At 45.8% G+C, this 16,718-nt stretch overlaps 3 non-coding genes and 2 pseudogenes across 3 annotated transcripts; 3 read left to right on the top strand and 2 right to left on the bottom strand.

Annotated features, from left to right (window-relative positions):
- The first annotated feature begins 4,601 nt into the window (after window positions 1-4,601).
- Window positions 4,602-4,700, top strand: LOC130363325 (U2 spliceosomal RNA; annotated as a pseudogene).
- Window positions 4,701-8,107: 3,407 nt separating this feature from the next.
- LOC130363431 (U7 small nuclear RNA) lies at window positions 8,108-8,169 on the bottom strand. The gene has a single exon (XR_008891840.1). It is a non-coding gene; the product is annotated as a U7 small nuclear RNA (small nuclear RNA).
- A 260-nt stretch (window positions 8,170-8,429) lies between these two features.
- LOC130363418 (U7 small nuclear RNA) lies at window positions 8,430-8,491 on the top strand. Its single transcript, XR_008891827.1, has one exon. It is a non-coding gene; the product is annotated as a U7 small nuclear RNA (small nuclear RNA).
- A 4,161-nt stretch (window positions 8,492-12,652) lies between these two features.
- Window positions 12,653-12,760, top strand: LOC130363252 (U2 spliceosomal RNA; annotated as a pseudogene).
- Window positions 12,761-14,277: 1,517 nt separating this feature from the next.
- On the bottom strand, window positions 14,278-14,339 carry LOC130363423 (U7 small nuclear RNA). Its single transcript, XR_008891832.1, has one exon. It is a non-coding gene; the product is annotated as a U7 small nuclear RNA (small nuclear RNA).
- Between the last annotated feature and the right edge of the window lie 2,379 nt (window positions 14,340-16,718).

Below are 16,718 nucleotides of genomic sequence, written 5' to 3'. Positions count from 1 at the left end.
GGGTGAGGATTCCCTGATGGATCTAAAAAATTGATTGAAAGCAAGAAAGACGAGGGTAATCTATGCACATTCTGGGAATCTGAGGAAACAGAGCTTGAGTTGGCCACCAAGGAGTTATGATGATCAGAGTCGATTTCAACATCCAAGTTTGGAGAAGAAGTCGTGGAATCAATGCAAAGGGAGGAAACGCATAAAGAATTCCCTGAGGCCAAATTTGACGGAATGCGTCCACTCCTGAAGCTTCTGTATCTGCTTCTGGCAACTGAAAATTTTTGGAAGTTGGCGATTGAGTCGAAATGCGAACAGATCTATTTGAAGGGGACCCCATAGATTGTTGATTTGAGAGAAAATGGAAGGTTCCAGATGCCAATCACTGTAATCGGAAAGGAAACGTGAATTCCAATCCGCAACAGAGTTTGAGAGACCAGGAAGGTATTCTGCTTTGAGGACAATATCCTTGTCCAAGCAGAAATGCCAAAAATCTTTTGTAATATCAGATAAAATTTTGGATCTTGTGCCACCCAGACGATTGATATACTGAACCGCAGAGATGTCGTCCATCTTCAAGAGGACACAACTATGAGATCTGTCTTTGATAAAACTCTTCAAGGAAAAAAATCCTGCCAGGAGTTCTAAACAATCGATATGTAATGAAGATTCTTCTGTGGATAAAGGATCGCAGCGAGCTCCCCAACCGAGAAGACTCGAATCGGATTCTATAATGAGGTCCGGAAGAGAATGAAAGATGGCTTTTCTATTCCAAGATTCCATGTGGTTTAACCACCAAAGTAATTTGTCCCTTGTTTCGGGAGTTCGAGATATCAAATCCGTATAACCCAGACCTTCTCTCAAGGGTTGAATTTTGAGATGTTGAAGAGCTCTGTAGTGTAGGGGGGCCAAATTAGATTTTTCCATACAAAAGATAGGTAATCTCTTGAATATGGATGAATCTGAACCGTTAGATATGCATCCTTCAAATCTATATTTATCAGTCAATTTCCGTGTCGCAGACAAACTCTTAGTAAATGAATCCCTTCCATTTTGAAGTCTTGATACTTCACAAAATTGTTTAAAATTCTGAGGTTGATAACCGGTCTGTAGCCACCATCTTTCTTTTTCACTAAAAAGATGTTGCTATGAAAGAGATTTGGATGTGGAGAGACCGGAACTATGGCATTTTTTTAAGGTAATTCTTCTATTTCTGAGTCTACGAGAAGTCGATCTTCCTTTGAAAATCTGATGGGACAAGGAAGATTTGTTTGAAAGGGGAAACTTACAAATTCTATCTGGAATCCTATAATGGCTTGTAACATCCAAGCATCCGAAGTTATCATGGAGCAAACTTGGGAAAAATACTATAATCTGCCTCCTAGAGGAATGTGAGAAAAAGGTGAAAACATTAAACTTACCTGATGAAGGTCTGGACTTGGAAAAGCCACGTTGGCCTCTGAGCTTCCATGGTCGTCCTCTATATGGGAAGAATGGAGTTTGATGAAATGGTCCTGTAGAGGTCTGAGGTTTGTTAGAATATTAGGAGCCTCTGAACTGATTACGGTCAGAGTTAGTACGGCCGGGGAAGCGGCCCCTGCCTCTCCTGGCCCTGGTGAAAACCTTCCTCTGGAAAACTGAGGACTGGGCCTTATCTAATGATGAGAATAAGCCCACGTATTTGCTTAACTCTTTTATAAAAGATTCCCCAAAGAGTAAAGGGTCTTTTGACTCGCCTAAATCAGAGTTGGCTAAATGAGTCAGTTGAGGGTCAAGCCTCATTAAAAGTGAACATCTCCATTCTGAATAAAGGGCAGGATTAGTGTTGCCAAAAAAGCATATAGCTCTCTGGATCCAGCCTTGCAAAATAGTCACATCTATGAGTTTATTAGACACTATGGCTTCTTCTGAAAGGTCCATTATCTTTGAGAGAGGTCCCAACACATCCAACAATTTGTCTTGACAGGATTTGAAGGCCCTGTCTATACCTTTTTTAGGGTTCTTCCTCCCTTTCATAATGTATTTGACCAGAGTAGTAATATCAGGCAATGTTGGCCTAGGACATTCAGCACGCAGTTTGTGTGGAGCCATTTTGTCTAGAGGCTTTTTAAGCCAAACTTTCAAATATTGCGCAACATTAGGGTGAGGAACCCATTCACCCGACCTGGGATGTCTGATTTGGGTCAAAATAAGGTATGTCTTTGCAATCAAGAACTTGATCATCAGAGGTATCAGGTAAGGATAAAAGGTCATCTTCAACCTCTGAAATGTTCTCGTATTCTGCATTTTGGCCTGAATCATTATGAACAGACAAGTCAGATGAAGAACCACTAGAGGCAATAACATAAGAATCTGGTTTGTTTCTAACAGATTTATGATCCCGTTTATATGGTTCGTCCTCATGGGTTGAGGGTCTAGAGCAGTGATGGCGAACCTTTTTGAGCCTGAGTGCCCAAACCCTAATGCACGACAACTTTTTTCCCCTCAAAGTGCCAGCACAGCAATTAAATCAGAATACTGAGGTTTAAGTTTAGAAAAAACAACTTAGGTAGGCAGTATGTTCCCCCACATTAGGTTGTAGTTCCCCCACATTAGGTAGGCAGTATAGTTCCCCCACATTAGGTTGTAGTTCCCCCACATTAGGTTGCAGTTCCCCCACATTAGGTTGCAGTTCCCCCACATTAGGTTGTAGTTCCCCCACATTAGGTTGTAGCTCCCTCACATTAGGTTGTAGTTCCCCCACATTAGCTTGTAGTTCCCCCCACATTAGGTAGGCAGGATAGTTCCCCCACATTAGGTTGTAGTTCCCCCACATCAGGTGCAGTATAGTTCCCCCACAGGCATACAGCCACAGTGTATAGCTGGAGGCTGTATGCCTGTGTATTGCCTCACAGAGCTCCGTCCACTGCTCCTCCGGTCAGTGGTCACGACCTACTGCTGTGGCCTATGGGCCATAGCGGAAGGTCCCGGGACCGGAGGAGCGGTGGTCGGATCACGGAAGCCGAAGTGTAGCTGGTAGCTTACGATGCCGGCCAGTGCACGTCCTCCTCCTCGATGCTCCGCACATCCGTTCCTATGGGCTCACGCAAGGGATGTCAGTGACGTCCCTGCATGCGCTACCTCCCAGCGGCCCCTGCATTTTTAGAGATAATGTGGGGACGCAGAGAGGTAAACGGGACATCCTTGTGTGCCGAAAAATCTTTCGGGACACAGGGATTTCTCGGTTTGCCCCGCCTTAACGCTGCCCCTGAGCATAGTAGAAGTCCGGCGCCAGCAGAGGGGGGTGGCGTGCCATAGGTTCGCCATCACTGGTCTAGAGCGTATGGGTAAAACACTGGATATTTTGCTATGCTAAGCATGCGATTTAATATGAGATACTTGATCCCTTACGTCCTTAGAGCGTTTCTTGGACACATTATCCAAGGGATCGTCTTGACAGTGATGCCTCTTATGTGACACCTTACCAATATACTCATCCGCTGACCAATAAGTATCAGAAGGAGTAGAAATATGAAGTCTAAAGGATTTTTGATGGGCAGACTGGGACATAGCGGCTGCTACGGATTTTCCTATAGAGTCCTGTATAGAGGACATAGCATGTTTGACAGCAGAATGAATAGATTTATTATTTGATCATTTATGGGACTTCTTTGATGTCAGTCACAGGAATGTCCAAGTCATCAGAGGCCAAATTGAAATAAATAAATAAATATATAATACCTATCTATAAAACTCAATAATATCAATAAATATTAATAATAATAAATATGATCAAATAAATGGGTAAGAGATATATACTAAAAAAACATTAATCAATAAATAGATGTAAGGATATATATATATATATGAAAAGACCTGAAATATTCTTCCCAATAAGGGGTCTTGATATAAAAAGGATGTAATGTATATATATTTTTTGACCAGACAGTTCCATATGAAGTATGGGAGTGGTAAACGCTGATGTACTATCCCGTATGGCTCCTGGCGAAGAACCGCCTGTAGAAGACATGTGGGAAGATGTGGAGATGCCACCCTTCTATCAAAGGTTCGTGAGTCAGAATACTCTGGCTACCCAGGAGGGCGAAGAGCCTGGACCTCCCAAGATTCCGGAGGACCTGTATACTTAGAAGACTCTCTAGGATGAGAGCTGAACCATGGAGGACCTCCTAGACTACTTACTCCAGAAGAGGGAGCCAACCCGTCTGCGCAAGTCACAGGGAGACTTCGACGTTGCAGAGGCTCCGGCTGCTAATGCGAGATCTAGAGCGTAACAGCTAATAAATAGCTGCGCAACAAATCTCGCGAGACCACCGGAGAAAATAAAGTGCGTCACCAGTGTAACGGACTAGGTGACAGAATAAGATAGGGGATAAGATGTCTGATTGTGGGGGTACAACTGCCAGGGCCTCCCGTGAGCTCCTGCAGCACCTGACTTTCTGAACAAACTTCAGGTTCCTGCGGCAGTGGTCGTGATGTCACGGACACACACCCTCACACAGCGGACTGGTGTCTGAACTTGACTGGACAGACTTGATGGATGAACAGGTCAGCGGGATCCTGTGAAGGGTGATGTCACTTAGGAACAAAGCTGGTTGCAGCAATTGGGTCTCTTAGTCATTTCTCTGCCTTTTGGCTAAGATCAAGTGTAGTATCTCTTCTTATCAGTTTCATGCTGGTGGCAGACTACGCCGGTGTGGGGATGGGTGCTGCATGGAGGGTGCAGGTGTACCAGGGCTTTCCCGGCTGGTTCTGAGGAATCAGCTCTACGGCTGCCCCGACGTGACCTGTTCACTCCGGGTCTCGCCATGAGGCTGAGAGGGTCTAGAGCTGAGGTACTTTTGTGCCTCGGGGAGTGGTGACCCTGAGGTGCCAAAACTCACTGGGAGGATAGGCTCACTGCCTTTTGGCTAAGATCAAGTGTAGTATCTTTCCTGTTAGTTGGTGGTGTGGAACACCACCAAGGCAGGATGGGTGTACCAGGGATGGCTGTATAGCACAACAGTCATCCCCGATAAGACCTGTTCCCTGCTGGATCTGGCCTGAAGGCCGAGGTGCACAAGTGCTCTGGGAGTGGTGACCCCCCCAGGGTGCCGGAATTTACTTGGGATTGGCAACCCCACTTGAATGAAAGCACATAACACGCACTTTTTCTCTCACTCTTCTGGGCATTCACCCTTGGTATCCCGACCTTCCGGCTAGGATCGAGGAATTTATATAGATCCGGTCGGATGTCTGGGCAGTATTACACACTGCGCACATCCACTTTTTTTTTTTTTTGTCACTGTCCACTTTTTGTGTTCGTTTGTTCACTAGGATTTGGTAGGGTGCGGTAGCCCTTCTGGGTGTCCCTCCTGCCGGTCTAGGGGAGGTGTGTGTGGCCATTAGGTTCCTCACCTCCCTGCTATACCCCGTGGCATCCTGTTTCGGCAGGATGCCTAGTCGGTTTTACTGGTTCCTTGGTGACAACCTGGTTAACGCCTAGTTGTTTGCCGGGAACACTTTCGGTCCCTGAGTAGCTTCGGCGAAAGGGGACATCGTACCTGGTACCTCGCAGGTGCCTTTTGGCCCGGAGGCGAAGGGTTTGGTTTGTTGGGTGGCCTCTGTCCTTTTGGAGAAGGGCTTGCGATAGACCGCATCCTCGTGCACGTTTTTTTGTGTGAACACTTGCACTTTTTACTTGCACTTTGGTGATTTGAGAGCACGTACCTCAGCTTTAAATAAAGAGTGGAAGCACAGGCACCATAATCTCTTCCCCTTGTGGCAATCACCTCTTGAGTCCCGGCCTTCTGGCTAGGATCAGAGAAATTATTATAGATCCGGCTGGATGTCCAGGCAGTATATCTGCACACATTCACTTATTTATTTCTTTTTGTGTCACTTTTTGCAAGTTGTGTGTCCACAGGATTTGTCAGGATGCGGTAGCACTCCTGGCGGTCTACGGGAGGTTTGTGTGGCCATTAGGTTCTGCACCTCTCTGCAAACACCCCGGGTACTCCTGCTTTGGCAGGGTGCCTACTGTTATCGGCTCTGTGGGCAGATACCTTGGCTAATGCCAAGGGGGAAGGGATGACGTAGATAACTGTTGATGTTTTTGCGTTATACTCACTCATCCCACATGGGGATGCCATTTTGGTGTTGAAGTAGTTTCTTTCCTATACCCTCCATACTCCACTTCTATGGAGCCCGAAGAAACTGCACCACAAATGAGGACTCTGACAGGGAGGTGAGGGAAGTGACAGCACAATTGGAGAGTAGAGGTTATCATGGCCCCTTAAAGGGGTTCTCTGCGGCTCAACATCTTATCGCCTATCGAAAGGACAGGTGATAAGATGTCTGATTGTGGGGGTACCACTGCCAGGACCTCTCGTGAGCTCCCACAGCACCCAGCATTCTAAACAAACTTCAGGTTCCTGTGGCAGTGGTCGTGATGTCACAGCCACACACCCTCACACAGCGGACTGGTGTCTGAACTTGACTGGACAGACTTGATGGGCGAACAGGTTGGCGGGATCCTGTGAAGGGTGATGTCACTTAGGAACAAAGCTGGTTGCAGCAATTGGGTCTCTTAGTCATTTCTCTGCCTTTTGTCAAAGATCAAGTGTAGTATCTGTTCTTATCAGTTTCATGCTGGGGGCAGACTACGCCGATGTGGAGTTGGTGGGGATGGGTGCTGCATGGAGGGTGCAGGTGTACCAGGGCTTTCCCGGCTGGTTCTGAGGAATCAGCTCGACGGCTGCCCCGACGTGACCTGTTCACTTCGGGTCTCGCCATGAGGCTGAGAGGGTCTAGAGCCGAGGTACTTTTGTGCCTCGGGGAGTATTGGCTCACTGAGTGGAAGTGCAGGTACCATAATTTCTTCCCCTTGTGGCACTCACCTCTTGATTCCCAGCCTTCTGGCTAGGATCAGAGAAATTATTATAAATCTGGCTGGATGTCCGGGCAGTATATCTGCACGCATTCACTTATTTATTTCTTTTTGTGTCACTTTTTGCATGTTCTGTGTCCACAGGATATGTCAGGATGCGGTAGCCTTCTTGGCGGTCTACAGGAGGTGTGTGGCCATTAGGTTCTGCACCTCCCTGCAAACACCCCGGTTACTCCTGCTTTGGCAGGGTGCCTACTGTTATCGCCTCTGTGGGCAGATACCTTGGCTAATGCGAAGGGGGAAGGGATGATGTAGATAACTATTGATGTTTTTGCGTTATACTCACTCATCCCACATGGGGATGCCATTTTGGTGTTGAAGTAGTTTCTTTCGTATACCCTCCATATTCCACTTCTATGGAGCCCGAAGAAACTACACCACAAATGAGGACTCTGACAGGGAGGTGAGGGAAATGACAACACGATTGGAGAGTAGAGTTTATCAAAAATGGCCCCTTAAAGGGGTTCTCTGTGGCTAAACATCTTATCAAAAGGACAGGGAATAAGATGTCTGATTGTGGGGGTACCACTGCCAGGGCCTCCCGTGAGCTCCCGCAGCACCCAGCATTCTAAACAAACTTCAGGTTCCTGCGGCAGTGGTCGTGATGTCACAGCCACACACCCTCACACAGCGGACTGGTGTCTGAACTTGACTGGACAGACTTGATGGACGAACAGGTCGGCGGGATCCTGTGAAGGGTGATGTCACTTAGGAATAAAGCTGGTTGCAGCAATTGGGTCTCTTAGTCCTCGTGTGATGAGGTACAAGTCCCACAACAGAGATCTGGACTGGACCTCCACTCACTCTCCTCCCTGTCCAGACAGACCCGGGGGAGCAGGGTAGGAGGCCCCTGATTGGTCAAAGTGCTCATGTGGTTCTCTGTGCATCCTCCTGCACAGACAAGATAAACTCTTTATAAGACAATGAGACATATAAGAGCATTCATCAATGGAAACCACAGTATAATAAATTACAAATCATATACATGTAAAACCTGAGCAGACATGATGAAAGGACACCCACCTGACAGGAAAGGTGAACAAATGTGATCAACACTGGGGCACCACACAGATATCACTTGTTATTAACCAAAAAAAACTAAGTAACTTTCTAAAACCCAATAACATCAGAAATAGATAAAGATATAATAATCACAGACATCACCATTTTATATTCTATTCTTCACCAAACACTTGGGGCTTCTCAGCATTTACCAAAAAGCTTTTAAACAAATAGTAAAAGAGCTAAAAACACCAATGACCTGGAGCGTTCTACCCGACCTCCCCTCCCCCGATCACCATCAATATCATGGAGACCACACAACACACATTTCTTATCTGAGGAGAAATCATCACACAATATAAATCTCCTCCAGATAATAGATCAGACAGGGAGAAGATCAGCTGATCCCTTCATATAGAAGGATCCGGAAGAGATAAGAAATGTGTGTTGTGTGGTCTCCATGATATTGATGGTGATCGGGGGAGGGGAGGTCGGGTAGAACGCTCCAGGTCATTGGTGTTTTTAGCTCTTTTACTATTTGTTTAAAAGCTTTTTGGCAAATGCTGAGAAGCCCCAAATGTTTGTTAAAGTATAGATTGGGATAATGTTGGGTAATAATTGGAGAATCTTGTTGATGAAAAGTATAGATTTCATTAACCCCTACAGGACCCATGATGTAATATTATGTCCTGACACCCTGGGTCCCAAGGATGTACAGTTACGTTGTTGGCAGTTCTGGTCCCCGCCAGGTGGGAATCGGACCGGGATGCCTGCTGAAATCATTCAGCAGGCATCCCGTGCAAATGCCCAGGGGGGTCATCAGACCCCCCCATGTCGGCGATCGCGGCAAATCGCAAGTGAATTCACACTTGCGATCCCGGGTCTATAGTGACCCGGAATAGAAGGGGGATCGGGGATGTCTAAGACAACTTCGATCCCCTTGAAGCAATAGGTGTGAGGTGGCACGGTTGCCACCCCTCCTATCTCTGCTATTGGTGGTCTAGACGCGACCACCAATAGCAGATCGGGGGCGGTGGGGGTTAACTTTCGTTTTCCCCGTCCTGCCCTCCCACAATAGGTGGGGCAGGACGGGGAAACGACGGGGACCGGCGCCGAAGATCCACTTACCGATCCGGGCGGGCGACGGAGATCGTCGGGCGGCGATGACGTGCGGCTGGATCTGACGGAAGCCGGTGAGTTGCCTAGCAACAGATGGAGGGTACAGTTTCAGACCATTATACAGTGGTCTCTAACTGTAGCCCTCCAGATGTTGCAAAACTACAACTCCCAGCATGCCCAGGCAGCTGTTTGGGCATGCTGGAATATGTAGTTTTACAACAGATGGAGGGCTACAGTTTGAGATCACTATATAGTGGTCCCTAAACTGTAGCCCTCCAGATCTTGCAAAACTACAACTCCTAGCATACCCAAACAACTTTTTGCTGTCAGGGCATGCTGGGAATTGTAGTTTTGCAACAGCTGGAGGACCACAGTTTGGAGATCACTTTACAGTGTTCTCTAAAACTGTAGCTGTCCAGATGTTGCAAAACTGCAAATCCCAGCATGTCCAAACAGCAATCAGCTGTCTCGGCATGCTGGGAGTTGTAGTTGCGTACCTCAAGCTATTGCATAACTACATCTCCCAGCATGCCCTGCGGTGATCAGTACATGCTGGTAGTTGTAGTTTTGCGACAGCTGGAGGCACACTGGTTGGAAAACACTGAGTAAGTAACAGAACCTAACTGAAGGTTTTCCAACCAGTGTGTCTCCAGCTGTTTCAAAACTACAACTCCCAGCATGCACGGTCTGTCAGTACATGCTGGGAGTTGTACTTTTGAAACAGCTGGAGGTTTGCCCCCCCCCCCATGTGAACGTACAGGGTACATTCACACAGGCAGGATTACAGTAAGTTTCCTGCTTCAAGTTTGGGCTGCGGAAAATGTTTCGCCACAGCTCAAACTACTAGCGGGAAACTCATCGTAACCCGACAGTGTGACTGTACACTAAAAACACTACAGTACACTAACAAATAATAAAGGGTAAAACACTACATTTACACCCCCTTACACTGTCGTCGTCCCCCCCCCCCCCCAATAAAAATTAATACCGTATTGTATGGCAGTGTTTCCAAAACGGAGCCTCCAGCTGTTGCAAAACAACAACTCCCAGCATTTCCGGACAGCCACTGACTGTCCAGGCATGCTGGAAATTTAGCAACAGCTGGAGGCACCCTGTTGGGAATCACTGGCGTAGAATACCCCTATGTCCTTCCCTATGCAAATCCCTAATTTAGTCCTCAAATGCGCATGGCGCTCTCTCACTTCGGAGCCCTGTCATATTTCAAGGAAACAGTTTAGGGCCACATATGGGGTATCTCCGTACTCGGGAGAAATTGCACTACTAATTTGGGGGACTTTTTCTCCTTTTACCCCTTATGAAAAGGAAAAGTTGGGTCTACACCAGCTTGTTAGTGTAAAAAAATAAAAAAATTTACACTAACATGCTGGTGTTGCCCTTTACTTTTTATTTTCACAAGCCTTAAAAGGAAAAAAAGACCCCCAAAATTTGTAACGCAATTTCTCCTGAGTACAGAAATACCCCATATATGGACGTAAAATGCTCTGCGGACGCACAACAAGGCTCAGGAGTGAGAGCACACTATGTACATTTGAGGCCTACATTGGTGATTTGCACAGGGGTGGCTGATTTTACAGCGGTTCTGACATAAGCGCAAAAAAAGAAATACCCACATGTGATCCCATTTTGGAAACTACACCCCTCACGTAATGTAATAAGGGGTACAGTGAGCATTTACGCCCCACAGGGGTCTGACAGATTTTTGGAACAGTAGTCCGTGAAAATGAAAAATTTAATTTTTCATTTGCACAGCCCACTATTCCAAAGATCTGTCAAACACCAGTGGGGTGTAAATACTCACTGCACCTCTTATTACATTCTGTGAGGGGTGTAGTTTCCAAAATGGGGTCACATGTGGGGGGGTCCACTGTTCTGGCACCACGGGGGGCTTTGTAAACGCACATGGCCCCTGACTTCCATTCCAAAAATGTTTTTCCCAAAAGCTCAATGGCGCTCCTTCTCTTCTGAGCATTGTAGTGCGCCAGCAGAGCACTTGACGTCCACACATGGGGTATTTCCATACTCAAAAGAGATGGGGTTACAAATTTTGGGGGGTCTTTTCTGCTATTAACCCTTGCAAAAATTTGAAATTTGGGGGGGAAGCACACATTTTAGTGAAAATGTTTTTTTTTTTACATATGCAAAAGTTGTGAAACCCCTGTGGGGTATTAAGGTTCGCTTTATTCCTTGTTGCGTTCCTCAAGGGGACTAGTTTCCAAAATGGTTTGCCATGTGTTTTTTTTTTTTTTTTTTGCTGTTCTGGCACCATAGGGGCTTCCTAAATGCGACATGCCCCCCGAGCAAAATTTGCTCTCAAAAAGCCAAATATGACTCCTTCTCTTCTGAGCATTGTAGTTCGCCCGTAGTGCACTTCAGGTCAACTTAGGGGGTACCTCCATACTCAGAAGAGATGGGGTTACAAATTTGGGGGGGGGGGGTATTTTCTGCTATTAACCCTTGCAAAAATGTGAAATTTGGGGGGAAACACACATTTTACTGGAAATTATTATTATTTTTTTTACATATGCAAAAGTCGTGAAACACCTGTGGGGTATTAAGGCTCACTTAATTCCTTGTTATGTTCCTCAAGGGGTCTAGTTTCCAAAATGGTATGGCATGTGTGTTTCATTATTTTTTTTTTTGCTGTTCTGGCACCATAGGGGCTTCCTAAATGCAACATGCCCCCCAAAAACCATTTCAGAAAAACGCACTCTCCAAAATCCCTTTGTCGCTCCTTCGCTTCTGAGCCCTCTACTGCACCCGCCAAACACTTTACATAGACATATGAGGTATGTGCATACTCGAGAGAAATTGGGCTACGAACATAAGTATACATTTTCTCCTTTTACCCCTTATAAAAATTCAAAAATTGGGTCTACAAGAACACGCGAGTGTAAAAAATGAAGATTGTGAATTTTCTCCTTCACTTTGCTGCTATTCCTGTGAAACACCTAAAGGGTTAAAATGCTGACTGAATGTCATTTTGAATACTTTTTAGGGGTGCAGTTTTTATAATGGGGTCATTTGTGGGGTATTTCTAATATGAAGACCCTTCAAATCCACTTCAAACCTGAACTGGTCCCTGAAAAATAGTGAGTTTGAAAATGTTGTGAAAAATTGGAAAATTGCTGCTGAACTTTGAAGCCTCTGATGTCTCCAAAAGTAAAAACTCATCAATTTATGATGCAAACATAAAGTAGACATATTGTATATGTGAACAAAAAAAAATTTTCTGCTAATGCGAGATCTAGAGCGTAACAGCTAATAAATAGCTGCGCAACAAATCTCGCGAGACCGCCGGAGAAAATAAAGTGCGTCATCAGTGTAACAGACTAGGTGACAGAATAAGATAGGGGATAAGATGTCTGATTGTGGGGGTACCACTGCCAGGGTCTCCCGTGAGCTCCTGCAGCAGCTGACATTCTGAACAAACTTCAGGTTCCTGCGGCAGTGGTCGTGATGTCACAGCCACACACCCTCACACAGCGGACTGGTGTCTGAACTTGACTGGACAGACTTGATGGACGAACAGGTTGGCGGGATCCTGTGAAGGGTGATGTCACTTAGGAACAAAGCTGGTTGCAGCAATTGGGTCTCTAAGTAATTTCTCTGCCTTTTGGCTAAGATCAAGTGTAGTATCTGTTCTTATCAGTTTCATGCTGGTGGCAGACTACGCCGATGTGGAGTTGGTGGGGATGGGTGCTGCATGGAGGGTGCAGGTGTACCAGGGCTTTCCCGGCTGGTTCTGAGGAATCAGCTGGACGGCTGCCCCGACGTGACCTGTTCACTCCGGGTCTCGCCATGAGGTTGAGAGGGTCTAGAGCCGAGGTATTTTTGTGCCTCGGAGAGTGGTGACCCTGAGGTGCCAAAACTCACTGGGAAGATAGGCTCACTGAGTGGAAGCACGAGCACCATAATCCCTTCCCCCTTGTGGCAATCACCTCTTGATTTCCGGCCTTCTGGCTAGAATCAGAGAAATTATTATAGATCTGGCCGGATGTCCGGGCAGTATATCCTGTGAATGCACACATTCACTTATTTTTTATTTATTTTTTGTGTGTTGTATGTCCACAGGATTTGTCAGGCTGTGGTAGCCCTTCTTGGTGTCCCTCCTGGTGGTCTAGGTGAGGTTTGTGTGGCCATTAGGTTCTGCACCTTCCTGCAAACACCCAGGGTACTCCTGCTTTGGCAGGGTGCCTACTGTTATCGGCTCCGTGGGCAGATACTTTGGCTAATGTCAAGGGGGAAGGGATGACGTAGATAACTGTTGATGTTTTTGCGTTATACTCACTCATCCCACATGGGGATGCCATTTTGGTGTTGAAGTAGTTTCTTTCGTATACCCTTCATATTCCACTTCTATGGAGCCCAAAGAAACTGAACCACAAATGAGGACTCTGACAGGGAGGTGAGGGAAGTGACAGCACGATTGGAGAGTAGAGTTTATCAAAAATGGCCCCTTAAAGGGGTTCTCTGCGGCTGAACATCTTATCACATATCGAAAGGACAGGGAATAAGATGTCTGATTGTGGGGGTACCACTGCCAGGGCCTCCCGTGAGCTCCCGCGAGCTCCCGCAGCACCCAGCATTCTAAACAAACTGTCTAAACAAACTGTCTAAACAAACTGGCAGTGGTCGTGATGTCACAGCCACACACCCTCACACAGCGGACTGGTGTCTGGACTTGACTGGACAGACTTGATGGACGAACAGGTCGGCGGGATCCTGTGAAGGGTGATGTCACTTAGGAATAAAGCTGGTTGCAGCAATTGGGTCTGTTAGTCCTCGTGTGATGAGGTACAAGTCCCACAACAGAGATCAGGACTGGACCTCCACTCACTCTCCTCCCTGTCCAGACAGACCCGGGGGAGCAGGGTAGGAGGCCCCTGATTGGTCAAAGTGCTCATGTGGTTCTCTGTGCATCCTCCTGCACAGACAAGATAAACTCTTTATAAGACAATGAGACACATAAGTGCATTCATCAATGGAAATAACAGTATAATAAATTACAATTCATATACATGTAAAACCAGAGCAGACATGATGAAAGGACACCCACCTGACAGGAAAGGTGGACAAGTGGGATCAACACTGGGGCACCACACAGATATCACACTTGTTTTTAACCAAAAGCTTTCCAAAACCCAACAATGTCTCAAATAGACAAAGATATAACAACCAACAACATATATCACCATTTTATATTCTATTCTTCAACAAACATTTGGGGCTTCTCAGCATTTGCCAAAAAGCTTTTAAACAAATAGTAAAAGAGCTAAAATCACCAATGACCTGGAGCGTTCTACCCGACCTCCCCTCCCCCGATCACCATCAATATCATGGAGACCACACAACACACATTTCTTATCTCTTCCGGATCCTTCTATATGAAGGGATCAGCTGATCTTTTCCCTGTCTGATCTATTATCTGGAGGAGATTTATATTGTGTGATGATTTCTCCTCAGATAAGAAATGTGTGTTGTGTGGTCTCCATGATATTGATGGTGATCGGGGGAGGGGAGGTCGGGTAGAACGTTCCCGGTCATTGGTGTTTTTAGTTCTTTTACTATTTGTTTAAAAGCTTTTTGGTAAATGCTGAGAAGCCCCAAATGTTTGGTGAAGAATAGAATATAAAATTGTGATGTCTGTGCTTTGTTGGTTCAAAACAATTGTCCACCTTTCTTATTAGGTAGGTATCACTTCATCATGTCTGCTCAGTTTTAACATTTTCATTGATTAATGCGCTTATACGTCTCATTGTCTTTAGAAATGAGCAAAGTTACAGTAATTCGATTCGCGAACCACATGAGCACTTTGACCAATCAGGGGCCTCCTACCCTGCTCCCCCGGGTCTGTCTGGACAGGGAGGAGAGTGAGTGGAGGTCCAGTCCTGATCTCTGTTGTGGGACTTGTACCTCATCACACGAGGACTAAGAGACCCAATTGCTGCAACCAGCTTTGTTCCTAAGTGACATCACCCTTCACAGGATTCTACAAGAGCAGAGATAGTGATTGTCAGCTCCATAGTTGGGTCAAGCTTAAGTCAAGTCCCAGTCAGCAAGTTAGTCTGCACAATTTAAGTTCTGAACAGTCTCAGCTAAATCTAAGTCACAAGTTAATCAGCAAGGACTACAAGTCCCATAGTGCCAAGAAGCAATTGTGGTTCTCTGTCGCAGCCTTCAGTAAATATTGCATTAAAGTGAACTGTTCCTGTTTGTACTGCGAATTCCTGAAGTAAAGTTTGTGGTTATCCTAATCTGGCATTTTAGATATTTATTTACCTGGCAATTGGCAGCAGCAACCACTTATCCTTGGAGTGTGATGGTTAACACTACCCTGGCGTCACAAACTATTGTTATGGACATAGCATCAATTGGTTACCACATCTGTTCTTATCAGGGACCAAGGAGGCAGAATAGATGTATATATGGAGTGGAGGCTTTAGGTGTATATGATCTGGCCATTAGATTCAGGTAGGGAGAGAGCAGAAGGGCCCTGTGAGTGGTGACCCCGAGGTGCCTGAGCCCATTGGTGGTGGGATCCCATGACATTGAGTCCTCACCTCTAGGTTCTTGGCCTTCTGGTCCAGGTTGTACTACACAGCGCGTCCTATTATTTATTTCCTTTGTCTCCATGTGTTTACTCTGTACCTGTGTTTTGTCCACAAGGATCTTTCAGATGCGTCTCCTGGAGGTCTAGGGGAGGTGCGCGTGACCATTAGGTTCCTCCTGCAACACCGGGTGCCTGTTTATAAAGAGACGCCAACAAGTTGTTGTTCTCCTTGGCTGATACTTGGTGGTCGTCCCTCAGCTTCAGTGTAAGATACATCGATCCTGGACCCTCACACATGTCTTTTGGCCCAGAGGGGAAGGTTGTTGTGGGCCCTTCTGATTTAGGAGAGAGTGATAGGAGGAATAAATCCAGATATAAAGGATTAAGAGAAAGAGAGATCAGCGTCACAGAGATCAGTGTCACCGGGATCAGCGTCATAGAGATCAGCATCACAGGGATCAGCGTCACAGAGATCAGCGTCATAGAGATCAGCGTCATAGAGATCACCCACTGAGCCCTGAACCTGCACAAGAGGAACCATCACAGGCTTCAATGTCACCAAATACTAAAAAATCACCAAATGTTCCATAAAAAACTGGAGTTTTATACAAGACGCTGATCACTGATCACTGATCACACACCGATGTTGTCCTCAAGGTCATCTAACTCCTTAAGGACTGGGACAATTTTTATTTAGCATTATAATGTTTTCCTCATTGTCTTCCAAAAGTCATAATGCTTTTATATTTCCCTCCACAGACCCATATGACGCTTCTGTTTATTTTTTTTTACAACACATATATATATTTTTATTTATTTCAAATGAGCAAAATAGAAGAATAAAAAAAATCAACCACAATTCTGTTCTTCACCAAACATTTGGGGCTTCTCAGCATTTACCAAAAAGATTTAAAACAAATAGTAAAAGAGCTAAAAACACCAATGACCTGGAGCGTTCTACCCGACCTCCCCTCCCCCGATCACCATCAATATCATGGAGACCACACAACACACATTTCTGATCTCTTTCGGATCCTTCTATATGAAGGGATCAGCTGATCTTCTCCCTGTCTGATCTATTATCTGGAGGAGATTTATATTGTGTGATGATTT

Source organism: Hyla sarda, chromosome 3 (genome assembly GCF_029499605.1).
Source record: "Hyla sarda isolate aHylSar1 chromosome 3, aHylSar1.hap1, whole genome shotgun sequence".
Classification (NCBI taxonomy): domain Eukaryota; kingdom Metazoa; phylum Chordata; class Amphibia; order Anura; family Hylidae; genus Hyla; species Hyla sarda.
Note: the sequence above shows the minus strand (reverse complement) of the source record. Positions and strands in the feature narration are given on the sequence as shown.